This window comes from Musa acuminata, chromosome BXJ3-4 (assembly GCF_036884655.1).
Source record: "Musa acuminata AAA Group cultivar baxijiao chromosome BXJ3-4, Cavendish_Baxijiao_AAA, whole genome shotgun sequence".
Classification (NCBI taxonomy): domain Eukaryota; kingdom Viridiplantae; phylum Streptophyta; class Magnoliopsida; order Zingiberales; family Musaceae; genus Musa; species Musa acuminata.
The window spans coordinates 41,749,631-41,765,581 of record NC_088352.1 but is presented as its reverse complement, the minus strand read 5'-3'; the positions used below and the strand labels follow the sequence as shown (position 1 = coordinate 41,765,581).

At 35.3% G+C, this 15,951-nt stretch overlaps 1 pseudogene; it reads left to right on the top strand.

Moving 5' to 3' along the window:
* The first annotated feature begins 4,563 nt into the window (after positions 1 to 4,563).
* LOC135635366 (putative vesicle-associated membrane protein 726) lies at positions 4,564 to 8,364 on the top strand (annotated as a pseudogene).
* The last annotated feature ends 7,587 nt before the right edge of the window (positions 8,365 to 15,951 follow it).

The following is a 15,951-nucleotide window of genomic DNA, read 5'->3' as shown; positions in this document are numbered from 1 at the left end:
TTATTATCTATTTACTGAGAAAGATTAAGAGAAATGTGGTGCTGCCTTAATTGCATTGTTACAGGGAAGTCGGTGATTAGTAAGTAAGCAGACATACTTCCATTTGGGTTCCACTTGGATCTTTGGATTGGGCTGAGTTAGTACATATTTCTTTCTCTCTCTTTATATATAAATATATTAATATTGTAATTTATCTGGACCATGGTCATAATAATAATAATAATGTTAAAATTTTAAATGATATTAACATTTTATATAATATATATATATATATCCTTATTAAATTGGTAATTTTGTACTTGATCCTCTAAATTTTAGATTAGAAAATGTGAAGCCAAATATACACATCTTTTTTATTTATTTTTAAAAGTATTTGAAATATTAATATCACATAAGTTTTTTTATTAAAAGATAAAAGATAATAAAAAAATTATATTTGGTATCCTCTAGGCCTCTCCACATGTTTCCTTCATCTCATCATCTTAACTAATACCATAAAAAATTATTCTATAAAAGATAAAATGTATGGTTTGACTAGTTAATTCACCAATTCAACCAGTAAACCAAGGTCTAATTGCTATTTTTACAGTTTTTTGCTTTGATTATTTTTTCATTCAATTTATTTGTTTAGCTTTATTTATGGTGTGGTGTTTTAACATCCTATGGTGATTTCACTATTTCACTAACTAATAAAAAAGAGTCCATGCATAATTAGGATAGTAAAGTGCTTAATCATTAGAATTTTGACCATCAAATACACCTAATTTCACATTTAATTTTTCTTGCTTATATTGAATGCAAGTGTGGGTTGGATATGATCCATTAAAAAAAAAAATTCTATATTCAACAGTATCTTCTTCAAACATCCAAATATTTGAACATTTATTAATTGCTCCTTCAATTGTTATTGACCTCTAAAGATGGAATGAGTCTTAGGTTGATCATCTGCTGGCTCAATCATTATCAGTGTTTTGAAGACAAATCCTGCCAAAATTAGTATAGTTATCTAATCGGACTTGTTTATTTTTATAATATCAATATGAATGAACTTCAAACTACTAAATTTACCAATGTTAAAATAAGGAAAAAAATGCTATTAGATTGTATTAGGCCTTCCCATTTACCAAATACTATTAGTGACTTGATAGATTGAGAAGATCTTAGTCTCATGAAGAGTTACCTCTCATTGCCCAAATGTATGAGCATTTCACTTCACTATGATAAAAAAAAAAAATCAGCTAAATTAACTTATTTGGATTGGAGACTTAAGTGATCTTATTTTAATAATGCAAATGCTACCTTCATTCTTTCCTCATTAGATAATTTTATTCCATAATATGAGCTCATTTTAAAGTAGAAATCTATTTAGTTAAAAGAATTATTATTATTATTTTCTTCTCACTATTTTTAAGAAATGTATGAAAGAAAGATCTAAAACTATTTTATTAAAAAATATTTAAAAATAAAATATTATTAATTTAATTAAAATAATAGTTTTCTAATAGTTCATTTGTAACAAAAATAAATGTAACGGATCCTAAATATATAAGATCTTTATAACACAAGAAACATAATCTTAAACTTTTAACTAAGCAAAAGTATCTATTCTGATTTTTTATTTTAAAAATAAAATAAAATAAAATTATTCATTCATTAAATCACGATGGCTGATTCAAAAATAAAATCAGGTAAGCCATTTATAAGGTTCAATTCGTCTCAAAGGAAAATAAGGTTGGTCTCACATCATTTTCCATGAGTTTGTTTCTTAGTCCATTGTTGCCGGAAGAACCAGTCGATTTAATAGCCTAAATCTCAATTGTTCGTAAACGAGCAATCACTAATTATTTTGACATCAAACAATCTATTTGTAAACATTTCTAGATTTAATAAAGAATGATATTTTTACCATTGTAATAAAATTTAATGAATTATGGATACTTTATCTAGAAAATTCTCGACTTATTAGTTTTTACGTCCTCAGTTAAGAAATTAGTATACCCTTATTCTTTTAATTTTATTATATAGTTTTGATGGGAGTAAGTATAAATCCATCTAAATCGAGTGAGTAAATATATTCAAATCAAATCTTCTTTCTATGAATCAGTTCATTTATTTTTTAAATGATTTATAAAAAAACTTATAAATAAAATTTTAAGAGAGAGATATCATCCAATAAAAATGAAATAGTGGATTTATTGTCATGATGTTTCCATCCCTTTGCAAAATATCTCCTAAATAATTTCTCATGTGGTGGCTTAGTTTCTTGTTGTTGCCGAATATATTTGTATACATAATTTATTCTATCGCGCGGACGTTGACCTCTGAAGTTGACTTTGTTCCTTAAGTCAAAGAGTCTCCGGACACGCTTTGGAGCTTCGCTCTAGAAAACACGAGAAACAAATCAGACTCATCAAGAATCCATGGTCAACTCCTTTTTTTAACTTTTCTTTTTTTCAATGGTCAACTCTTTTGGATCAATCTCATCCACGTATCAGTTTTGTGCCCAGTCCATTGTTTATTACTGAAAAACCATCGTCATCTTAATCGATGAGATGAAGATGTTGGGGGTAATTTATCCCCAAAAAAAAGCCCCATAAGCTTCTATCATATGAGGTCTTTAAATTTGATTCTTTTTTTCTATCAAGGGATATTTTAAAAAAATAGTAATAATCCTTAAATTGAGTTGTTTCAAGCTCAACTAATTCTAGGTTTGTTCGATCTAATCGGGATGTCTCGATCGACATTAAATTGATTTGAATTAGATCGAATATGATCGAATCACTTTTATCAACCCATGAACCATCTACACTTATTTCTCCCATTCCACATCCATCACCTTCCACTATTATATTCTCAATTTTCTTATTAACTTCATTCTTCCTCTCTCTTATGATTTCTTTCTTCTCCTTTTCTGTCTCTTATTCTGTTATCTTGACTTTCTCCATTTTATCCTTCTTACTCTGTTTCCCACTCCACGTCCATTTTCTTCTCTTCCTCACATTCCACTTTCATCTCTCCTTACTCTTTTTCATTTGTCTCCTCTTTATCATTCTCTTTTATCTTATACTCATCATTATTATCCATCACCACTACATCCTTATCATAGTTTAACATAGAAAAATTATATTATGCTCAAGTTATATTCAGGTTATAATCGAGTTATATCGATTTACACAACTTATAAAAAATATATTAATTTTTATATAATATATTATAAATTCATCATAAAATAAAAATTAGTAAACTTTTTATTTTAATATTAATTATTTTAAAAAAATAATTCAAAAAAAATATATTAATTTTGAAAAAAAGTCAAGTGATCGAGTTTAACTTAGCCTAATTTCGAGTGTAATTAAAATAAGAAATAGTAAATGTCAAAATTTGTGATTAGTTTTATGATGTATTCAAAATAATTTTATATAAAAATAATATATTTTTTAACATATTTATGTGAATGAGTGTAACTCGAATGTAACAAATTTTTTAAATAATATAGGATATTTTAATATAAAAATTAATATTTTTTTAAAGATAAATCATTTTTTGTTTTATGATGAATTTAATATAATTTAATATAAAAAATATATTTTTTTGAATGAGATAATTCAAGTATAATCATTTTTTCAGAATAATTTTACATAAAAATATTTTTTAGGATAAATTAAGGTTTTATTTTATGATAAATTTAAGATAATTTATATAATACATAACATATATTTTTTTATATGTTTCTTTTGAATAAATCTAACTCGAATGTAATTGTTTTTCTATATCAACTATGAGGAGAAGAAGATGGAGAAGAAAAGGGAGCGAGGGAGAGAGAGGAAAGGGAGAGGAGGCAGATGTGGAGGTGGATGAAGCCAAGGGTGGGAAAGGAGGAGGAAGCCGAGAAAGAAGAGTAGGAGGCGAAGGTAATTTAAAAAAAAATAAAAAAATCTAAATTTTAATCAAATCAAATTAAATAATTAAGACTTAATTGAACCATTCTGATCTAAAAGAAAAAAAGATTGAATCAAACCTAATCAAAATAATCATATATTTTTTAATAATTTTATTAAAAGAATATTTTGATTAAGATAAAAAAACCCCAAATTAAAAAGGTCAGGAGCTTTGTTCGATAAATAAATAAATAACCGTTCGCCCGCATCAAGTGGGTCCCATTAAAATAAGTACATTTCTATTTCTAGTTTAGTTTCTTACGAAAAATTGAAGCAATCTTAGACACAAAACCCGTGCTATGTAACATTTGGTCAACGCTCCTCGAGCTGTATCTTTGTTCCTTCTCGAAGAAGAAGGCACCAAAAAATCAAACGGCGATGGTGTTTTCTAAAGCAGCTTAGAGGAATTGGCCGACCACATTGACAGAGAAGCCGCGACCATTATAAAAAATTACAATCTTACGCCCCGCCATCTCCGGTCGTGCAAAGGTGAGATGGCATTTCCGTAAATATCGACAAAGATAGTGGTCACAAAGATAACAGACGTGGGCGATGGAAGCTCCGGACTTACTACGCGGCAAGACTCTCCAAAAGTCTTTAAATTAGCGTTTTGAACGGTAAATAGTATTTCTAGTCGAAAGAAATAAAGAGGGAAGAAGAACCCTTGGTCCGTCTCCCTTCTTCCAATCGCAGAGATCGCTGCCGCGGGGCGGCGATCGATCGATCGATCGATTGATCGAGGGCTAGGATCGGGGAGATCGGGTATGGGGCAGCAGTCGTTGATCTACAGCTTCGTCGCCCGGGGCACGGTGATCCTGGCGGAGTACACGGAGTTCCAAGGCAACTTCACCGGCATAGCCGCTCAGTGCCTCCAGAAGCTCCCTTCCAGTAACAACCGGTTCACCTACAACGGCGACGGCCACACTTTCAATTACCTCGTCGAGGATGGATACAGTGAGCCTCTCTACCTCGCTCGCTTCTTGCTTCCGTCTCGGTATTGGTTCGATATGATTTGGTTTTTTGATGTGGTCCTGTCGAAGTCGGCCTTTTTGGTCGATCTGATAAGGGAATAGGCCTTTGTTTATTGGTTAGTTTTGGGTGTACCGTGGGATTTATCTGGAGTGAAATTGTTTGTAGTTGTGGTCATTCGATATGGTACGATCGATCAACGCAATTCGTGAAGGTCAAGATAATTACGAGTGCTATAGATCCCTTAAGATATTTACCTTTCTCTTGTTCTTAACGTATCGGCCATTTATTTGGTTGGAAGGCGAGTTGATCAGTTGAAGCAATCAGTTGTCGCTTTCTATTTGATTTTGAAGGGGTAGAGCTAATACAGAGAGATTTCATGGCAATTAGAGTATTACTGAAAAGAAAAATTGTTAAAATTTACATTTCTAATTTGTTTCTAGTATTGCAGCTCATTTTCATTTACAACTTTCTTTGCGAATTACTCTTGCTTTAATTTTTGTCTTACTACGTGCCGGTACTAACACCGAGTTTCTATGATATTAATGTTCAATATGTTGTCTCAAGATTCAAGAACTTAAATTGTTAGTGGTCAACACGTTGACATTTTTTTACTGTTTTATATTGTCACAGCTGGTGTATATTTTTATTTTCTATTTCACTACTTGTCAAAGTGTCCTTTTACTCTTAATGGGAGACGCAGTTGCTTCCTTTGCTAGAAAATAAGTGCATAAGGTAGTTTGGAACTTTGTTTGACATTTGATCTTAAAGCACCTATTGGTTTCTGATTAAATACTTTGGTCCTTGTTATTTATGATGTATATATGCCACAAGGTTTACTGGTTATATGTATATATACATACATATATGTATATATATATACATACATATATGTATATATATATACATACATATATAAATATATATATATATATATATATATATATATATATATATATTTATGTGTATATATATATGTATATATATGCATATATATTGTTGATCAAATTAAATTAATTTTTTCTTTGCTTGATGCTTAGTATAGGATGCTTAAAAAAAATATGATCTACATTTGTCTGTTTATTCCCACAAAGGAGATTGTTGATTTGGGCCATTGATATCAAGATGATAGAATTGGAAACTCAATTCTCCTTGAAGATTGTAAGCGCAAACTCTTTATATAGTTCATATATTTGTATATCATTATATATAAATTGTGTGTTGCGATGGATTAGTTCTTTAATAGGTTAGATCATGTCTGATTCGTATCTGATGCAACAACTATTCCGACCATCATCAATTAATCTTTAGGACAAGAAATTGAACCATATCCAGTTTTGTGCAGCTCAGCCTAACTTGAATGTGACTGTCCATCAATGGACAGAAACAGAAAACATCATTTGTTAGTAGTTTCACTATAGCAGATCAGATGCTTATGGAGTCTGTAGAGTCAATTGAGATGGTAGTATTTGGTTCATCTAATCTTAATTTGAACTGTTACCTTTTATAAAAATAAGAATATAACATCTCCAATACTTTCTTGCCCCAAACTTGCAGTATATCCAACATTTTTTGTCAAAATACGAAGATAGCAGTAAAAATGTGACCAAGCAATGTAAAAGATAATGATTCATAATTTCTATAAAGCCTCTTGGATGTAATCAATTCTGTTGCCTGCCATTCATCTGTTGCAGATATATACAAAGAATTCATTTCACTTGTACTGTATGCCTTAAACTTAGACACGCTCGTGTTGTCTTGGGGCTTAGGCAGGTTTATTTGACCATAGATCAGCCTTTCCAACCATCAAAAGTCTCTAATAGGGGCGAATAAAATTTGATTTAGCCTTGTGTAGCATGTTGCGGCTGTACAATGTGTTGGATAAGCAGATTGATCCAACTTGATATGAGCCTAAAGGGGTCTAGTCTAACTTGATATGAGCCTGATCCAGCTTGGCATATTGATATCTTCATAAGAGGAGGATTCCTTTATAAATTCGAGAATTAAAAGAGGTCCAGTCAGCTTTGCAAGGTGATGGGTAGCAAAGTTCTAGTTGGAACAGAATTAGAAGAATCTCTGTTCTAGAGTCTCCTTGTTGGGTTAGGAAAGGCGAGGGTTGACTAAGACTCTGTACTTGATCCTGGTATTAATACACATTTATTTTATGTTTTTCATTATATCTGAGTATATTTTTGTCACTATTTTTTATTGATGTTATAGGGATTTATAAGAGTTCTGTTATGGGTTTCAATTGATGTCCTAAGTCTCGACATATGGTCATAGGATCCATGACAGTAGGGTTATATTGAATGTCCGAGAACTTTTTAGTCTCATTCTAATGTGCTGAAGTAAGCCATGAATGTTGCAGCATACTGTGTTGTTGCTGTGGAGTCTGTTGGCAGGCAAATTCCCATTGCCTTCCTAGATAGGATCAAGGAGGATTTTAACAAAAGATACGGAGGAGGTAAAGCTGCAACAGCCAGGGCCAACAGCCTCAACCGAGAGTTTGGGTATTTCTTTTTTTCAGGACTATTAAAAATTTAAGAATAATTTTACAATTGCTTCTGCAAAATTACTCAGTAACCAAGGCTTTTGCTGAAAGTCAAGGTCTAAGCTTAAGGAGCACATACAATACTGTGTGGACCACCCTGAGGAGATAAGCAAGCTGGCCAAGGTGAAAGCTCAGGTTTCAGAAGTCAAAGGGGTTATGATGGAAAACATCGAGAAGGTTCTCTTTTTTACTCTTTTATCGAGATATTATTTTCTTATTATTCCATGCTGGCTGGTGCCTATACAGTTGGAGGTAATAATTAAACTTGTTGCTTTAGGTTCTTGAACGTGGGGAGAAAATCGAGCTGCTTGTTGACAAAACAGAAAACCTTCGTTCTCAGGTGGGAAAAACTCATCCCTAGGTCTCTTTCAGTACTTGGTGCATCGATATTGTCCGATCGAATTGGCATCTGTTCATGCACTGGAGTATTTCTATTTGTGCATGGTCTCAATTTGGCATGCTAACATGCTAGAATCATAGTTGTAAGTAGTTTCTAATGGTTCGGGCTTCAGGCACAAGATTTCAGGCAGCAAGGGACAAAGATGAGGAGGAAGATGTGGATGCAGAATATGAAGATAAAGCTGATTGTCTTGGGCATTATCATTGCACTGATCCTCATCATAATCTTGTCCATTTGCCATGGCTTCAAATGCTGATATAAACTGTCATACTTCCACTATTATCGCCCCTTCTAGGTGCTTTTCAGTTTAGAAATTTCATTTACTTCTTACATAAACAGATCGTTTGTTTACGATTTTGTGGGTTAGCTGTCTCCCATACGAAAAAAGTACTACTGTTCTATAATCTTGTCCATCTGATGAATGGATTGATGCCTTATGTTTGATATATGCATGTATGGCCTGAACGCAATGCAATTCAAAAATGTCTTTGGGTTTCCATTTTGTATTTTACTGAGCATCATTTAGTTGTGTTTCTCTTTAAGTGGCTGGAGCAGTATATAAATCTTCCTTCTTTAACTGGTTTGCATTGAGGTCTACAATTAACAACTTGGTAATCTTTAAAAATTTTGACATTTAATTTAATCTCACATCAGAAGTGGAAGGATGAATGCAATCATATATGTATGAGGATTCAATGGATCTACTAATACTATTTTGTTTTGGTTCATATGATGTCCTCGTTTGAATGCACAGATTCTTGCCCTTTTGTGTTTTTATTTTTATTTTTATTTCATACAGTTAGGATATGTATAGAGAGTCCTACACCCAATCTAATCAATTCTCAAGAAGAGCCTTGATTGTGGCTTGGACTGTCAAGTCTGGTTATGGGGAAAGCAGCATGCAGCATGCAGCATATGTCAAGTCTAAACAATCTGTCTGGGTTGCAGAGAGTCTAGTCTGTACACAGAACCACTCATCTTGTGGTATGCAGATCCTTAACTTGGAACTGCCAGAACCTAATGCATCCATATCATGTATTCTGGTCACATTTGGATGGTAGCTTCCAGGATTTAGTTCACTTGGTTACTGCAGCTATAACATTTTTATTCCTTGTCAGGAAATGTTGCTGGATCAAGGACACATTGTGTTTTGTCATCTGATACACCATCCTCAACTAGTTGTCTCTTTGTTAGCCAACTTGTCTCTGCAAGGTGAACAGGAAGGAAGGACAGCTTGGGTTCTGTCATCTCACAGGCCATCCTTCAACTAATTGTCTCTCTGTCAGATCACTTCCAATTTTGCAAGGTAGACTCTACAGTTGATACAGATCTTACCCAACAAAGAAATGTTCTTGGTACTTGTGAATACTGGAGTAAACCGTGTCCAAGTTTGGAACCAACACAATGCTTCTGATGGATAGGATGAACCGTGGAAGATTTCACTCTCTTCCATGCATGTCATGCACATGATCAGTTCACCAAATCACTTGATCTTGCATTTAGATTGAGGCCTCTTCTCACACAAACAAATCAATGGATAACTTGGTGCAAGGAGGAGAGAGAGAGAAAGCAACTTTTGACAATGTGATAACCTGAAAAAGAGCCCTTAGAATATAGCACAAAGTAATCAGACAAGGAGAAGTAGACTTTGGTGAGGAATGCCTTAACCAAACTGAGGCAAGTACTTGTGCAGGAGATGTGCATGTGTCAAAGTGCACAACCCAAAGCAAGGCAGAGAGGGTGGGGTGGGCCCGTCCGGTCCCACAGCCAGGGAGTTCAAATCCAACACTTACACTCCCGTTCATGGTCCCACAAGAGCACTACAGAATCACCTCCAAACTCCAAGGATACAAGAACAGATTCAAAACTCTTCATTACCTTACTCTTCCATTTGTTTGGATCCCATGCATCTTCTTCCATTGTGGGGCGGAGACACAGAGGAAGGGTAAGAGAGAGGGACTTGAGAGGAGAAGAATAAGGAAGAAAAGAAGAGAAGGATGTGCAGATCTGGTAGGTCCACGAGGGACTTGTTCAGTGGCCTGGCATGCTTGTTCTGCATCAGTCTTTTGGTCTTCATGGCAAGCCATGGTGCAACACCAAGAATTGAACCACCAGTGGCTGCTTTAACTGTGCCTTCATCAATGGCTAAACACCTGAGTGGCATGGATTTGGATCCTTTCCTCAGTAGCAAGAGAAGAGTGCCTAATGGGCCTGATCCCATTCACAACAGGTACTTGTGCTAGTCTCTCATATGCTTCAGATTCCTCATCTCTGATATCCATCTCCTTCCCTGCATCTTCTTGTAGCTTAATGGAATAGTTCATGTTATTTAGACCTAAATATGACTTTTTTGGTTCTTTTACTCTATATGTTCTTGTCCATAAAGTTCTATCAGGTGCTATGAATCATTGCAGCACCTTCAGATTTGACTCTCTGAGATCTAACTCTTTCTTTTACAACCTATCCAGTGAATCTAAAGATGTACAAGTGAAACTAGTTATACATGCTTAGTGTTTTTGTGTAGGAAACCGAACTGCAAATTCTTTGGCTATTTCACTAGTTCCAGAGTTCTCAATTAATGTTGCCAACAGCCTGTTCATTAGAAACAAAGGTATTGGACACCATGACTCTCTTGTTTTTGTCCATTAAAACTGCATTCCTCATGTGCACTCCATGAATAATCGAGTATTTAGTCCATCAAATTACTGCACTCTGGAACTTGCCATATTGTTTGCACTTAGGATTTTCTAGGTGTAAACAGTGGGACACATTTCTGAAACAAGATTAGGATTTAGTTTGCAATTTAAGCCAAAACCGTAGAATTTGCAGCAATCGTGGTATACTGAGATGATGAAGTAAGTTCAGTTTGAGAAAAGTAGTAAGCTCAAAAGAAGAAGAAAAAGAAAAGAAAACAGAGACATGGCACACATGTAGAGGTCTGAAGTGTTAGTGTACATACACAACAAGCCGTGCTCATTGGTGTGTCATGATTGAACAGACAAGTAGAAAATGATTAGCTCCTGCATGCAGATGTCACACATCATGCAGCATGAACTTAGTGGGTACCAGTCAGGAAAATACTCAGCTCACACCCAGTCAATACAAAATCAAATTGGTGATGGTTGATGAGGGTCACCTGAGTCCAAGAATTGCCTCCACTGTGCTGCCATGTTTGCACTGTGTCTAACCACCGTTCGTTGCATTTGCTTTCCAGGAGAGCTGGGAAATCAGCAAGGCCCCCAGGTAGAGAATGAGGACCAGAGGCATGGAAGCTTCCTCTGTTTGGAAGATGGATTACAGGTGTTATATGAGGCATGGAACCTTGTCATAACATTCTTGCTTTCGCCAACGTGCTTTCTTTGTGAGTAATTGAAAGTGGTGGGATGTATGAAGAGTCCAAGCTTGACAAGATGGGAAAAACCTCTCGCAGTTACTTTACTGACTTCCTTGTTCTCAGTGTGAGAGGTAAAGAGAGAGAGAGAGAGAGAGAGAGAGAGAGAGAGCATGAAAAAAAGATGAGCATTGAATGGGAGCAATGTAACAAATGCACTCAATTAAGCTGACAGCTTGGTTTTCTTGTTCCTTGGGTCCTTGTAAGCAGCAGTCCTAACAACTAAAGAGCTTTTGGGTTTGTTTTTAATGCCAACTTTTACTTTTCTTTCAAGTCTCTCTGTCACTCACTTTGGTAGTACAGCTTTGTGCTCACCAAGGAATATAAAGTCAGTCTAAGACCCCTTTAAAGTTGCTTAAGACATGCATGAGAACATATGTACTCCACTCCGGTAGTAATCATCTCATGAACAATAGAGTAATCCAATGCTAGAAAAAGGGCAAAAAGAAGCTTTGGCATGGCTTCCTTTTCTTCTTCGCTTTTCTGTTGCATCTTTTCTTGCAGGATATTGAGATGGCTAAGGAGCAAAGGCAGATCAAAAGCATCATGGATCGATAACTGTGAAGCCCTCCTTCTCACCAAGTTTAACCTCAATATAATTTTATAGATTGGTGAGCAAGTGGTACAGTCTCAAAGAACTTGTGCCATTTCCCTACCTCCTCAGTACATTAAATCATTGCTGAGGACCACCTATAATTCTAAGCTGGCTTACAATCATAGGTATAACCTGGGCATCACAGTTCCAGTAACCAGCAGACAATTTGGATCACAACAACAATAATCTTCTTTTATTCCATCTGCACATGGAATTAGTGATTGATAAAAAAAATGAATTTGGCTTTAGTACCATTAGATAACTCACAAAGGTCACCAACTAAAGATGGTCAAATGAAAGAATTTAATCCTGAAAAGCTAATGCAAGCAGCTCATGGGGTGGTCAAGAAATGTTGAAACAGAGAGGGTTTGTTGTCTGGAATCATGCTGCAATATTGAGAAATTTATGATTCTTATTTCAAAAACCTGGATTCATGTCATGCAACTCAGATCCATTTGGAGTATTATAGAACCTTCATTTTATTGTGGTGGGGTTGTAGGAAAATATTGAAGTTACATGTGTAAAACTCTGATAAGGAAAAAGGAGCACAAGGGAGATCATAAGTTGGAAAAACAGAAAGGCTTTAATTGGAGAAAAAACAAACAAATTACTCCCTAAGAAAAACTTACTACTTTCTCAAATTATTCTTTTAATATTGACAAAACTTAAACCAATCACTAAACCATTTGAAATAACTAAAACAATAATGAGATGGTTAGGAACTATCCAAATATCAATTTAAAATCATGAAAAAAATTGAGAAAATTGGAGTATTTCTTCCTTGTGATTCTGACTGAGAGAGGTCCATGATATTAGTCCTCATGGTTGGGGAAGGTGGAGATTCGCCCTCAATCAAGCCACCACCACTCGCTCTGTATCTTGGCTTAGTCCTTGAGCTCTCTCTCTCTCTCTCTCTCTCTCACACACACACACAGACATCTCTTGAGGAAGTACATGAGGTTGACCTCGGAACTGTCCATATAGATTGCACGATCAGATGTAGCCAACCTGCAAAACAGAGATCAAACACCTTAAAACGAAGAGATGATAAAGCTCCCCAATGGAAATGAATTAGGAATGCTGAGTTAGAGGTTCCGCGTCCAGTAGGGATGACACCGACTTCATGGGGATGAAGCCGGAGAGAGAAGACACCACCAACTTGATGAGGACAAAGTTGGTGTCATCTCTCCTGGACATGGAAACCCAACTCCTACTTGTTGCTCCTTCCTCCTCCACTTGGCCGACTCTTATAGCCGCAGAGGCTCTCATCTTCCTCTCAATCCCTGCACTCTCTTTGACCACCTCCCAGTGTGAATGGCCCGACCTAGTCATTTCTGAAATCGAACTCCGATCGGTGGGCCGTGCTGACCGATCCTTGACCCGGTGCAGCATGCATGCGTTCACATTAGTCAACGACAGTTGACTTCGTCCGCAATTATGATTCTGAATTTTTTTTGTATTATTTGCGTTCTTTTATCATCCACTACTTTGTACGATTCAGTGGTTTTATATGCCAAGAAACAGAGTGAAGGTGTGAAACGGACTCCTGAGGAGATCATATGTAATGAGTAGATCCGCAGATTCCCATTGATGCATTATTCTCTTTCCTTTGGCTCGAGTCCGCGAGATGTCGAATCTCGTCCTCTTCTCGATCTCTGCATACTGTTTGACCAGTTCATAGTTACAGCTATGCTGCTAACTCTTTCGATCATTTGCGTGTTTCAGCATCCACTAGTTTATACGATTTAGTGGACTTTACCTGTCAAATCAAAAGAAGAATAGTCGTGGAATCATGGAAATAAAAGCCAAGACAACGTGGAAAAGTCCACCACTCGATGAGGTTGTGGTGATCTGTCCATGCGGAAGATGTGGTCTGCAAAAGAACAATGATGCATGTAGCCTTTGTTCTTGTTATGTTATCTAGAACAAAAAAAAGGGAGGATAATCTGATCTTGGAGGTTTTACTTGGTAGCTCGAAACCTTGGAAGCATCCGAGCTTTGCTCTAAATGTTCTAAACAGCATCAATAACTCTCACCAGTCTTTGTTTTGTTCTAGCATTTTTGGGTCGCATGAGTCAACTAAAAGCTGCTTTGTTCAACTAAGACCATTACAATCTGCTCAGATTCCGAATCCTTGACTGCTTCAAACAAACAATATAAAGATTAACTCTGCTTTTTTATTTCCTCATAATTTTGTTACAGTTCTTCTGTTGTGTTCCTGTAAGTCATCTTGTGACTGGATTTAGTTTGTCTTTGTTTTTCCTCTTTTTCTTCTCCAAATCTATCAAACTATATAGAACACACCAAGTGAAGAATCTAGTGTTTCAAATTCTCAATGCTCTGTACTTGGTCCTTCAAGTATAGACAGAGAAAAAAGAAGAAGTATGAACTAGATTAAAGTTCTTTGATCTGGAAAAGGTTTAGCAGAATGTAAAAGATAAGGGAATTGTTGTCAGTAGAACTTACATGTCGTAGATGAAGTTGGACTAAGAACCATCAGGCCCACTGGAGAAGAGATCAACGAGGTTCTTTTGTCTCAGAAGGTGATACCTGCTTTGCTATCTTAAGGCAAGACAGGTGTCACCTTTCCTGCGACAAAGGAGCCATAACCTCTTCGATTTTAAGCCTTCATGCTCATTCCAATCCTTGAGGTCTCCACCCACAACCACCTTCCAATTTATACCAATCAAGAAGAAGAAGCAATCATGCAATCTGTCCAACCTTCTTTTGTTTCCACAATTAGTTTGACCAGGTCAAATCTTCTTCAACACACATGGAATGACCTATTGCAATAGCTAGTCAAAGTAAGAAAGAGAGATGTTTGAATCATATCTTATAGATCCAAAACTTGTCTCTCCATCTTCTAGAACATCTTCTTTGGAGCTGTGTTCAGGTTTAAATAACGTATACTATGTCTAGAGAAAATTCATAATTAAGCAACAAATAAACTGAGTTATGATCTGTTAATACAAGTAATATGCATCCAGTAAAATACTGCTACTCCTAATTTGTTTATACCTATTCAACTGTCTTTATCAGTAACATGTACCAAGTCAAGTCCTGGTGATACTTCCTAATACATTATGGCCAGTCTTTGTCATCTGCAGAAGAACACTGTCAATTCAAAGAAAAATCAACTGGTCATTAGTGTTAATGGATTGGTCAAATCTTCAGCATATATCCAACACTGGAATATTAATGGTGCATAATGTCATTCAAACCACTTGGAAACAAGCAACATCATGTCTGCTTTCTTACCTAAAGAAACAATAGTCATGGTTGAATGAACACAGGATGCAACTGCAGAGAGTACAGCTTAGAAATATTAAACACATTTCATTGATAGAAAAGATGAAAGAGAAAGCTATGCAAGATTTGAATGCTTTCTGAGACATGTGAATCCTACAACAGCTGTTCAATGTTTCTGGTCATGTTGGGGATTAAATACACTGGGTATGGGGTATCCTTCAAGTGTTCCAAGTTTTCCAACCAAAGTCAAAAGTCAAGATTATAACTCTATCGCTTAGAAGCTTCCAACAATGATTTCATCCAAAGAATCATTCTACTGCACTTGTCCTAAAAGGTTTTATATCATGTTTTCTGATTGTTGCTTGAGTAATAATGATGCATGCATGTTCGAAACATGTTTGTTGTATGTTCTGATTTAACTTGTTTGAAGGAGTGCAAGAGGCTAAGGAAAAATAAGCAATCTCTACTGAAAGAGTAAGTTCTCTTCCTCAAGGCTAAGAAACCCATTTACAACAAGGTTGTCAGCCTCATAACTAGAAGCATGTAATTATAATTTGGTTGCCAATACAAGATCTAAAACATGTAATAGGATTAAGAACATTCCACATGAGGAAAATTTTACAATTGGTTGGGAAAATTCAATAAATTCAATCCCCTTTCTTTTGACAAAAACCTTTGTCATCCACTCAACCTTTTCTTTCCACTTGATTCTCACTAAAAAAATTTCAATTAGAAATCCTGTTTAGCTTTTAAAGCTTTCCAACCTTCTCATAGGGTCACAAATTATAAATACATGCTTTATATATATATATATATATATATATATATATATATATATATATATTGGGCCGGATATAT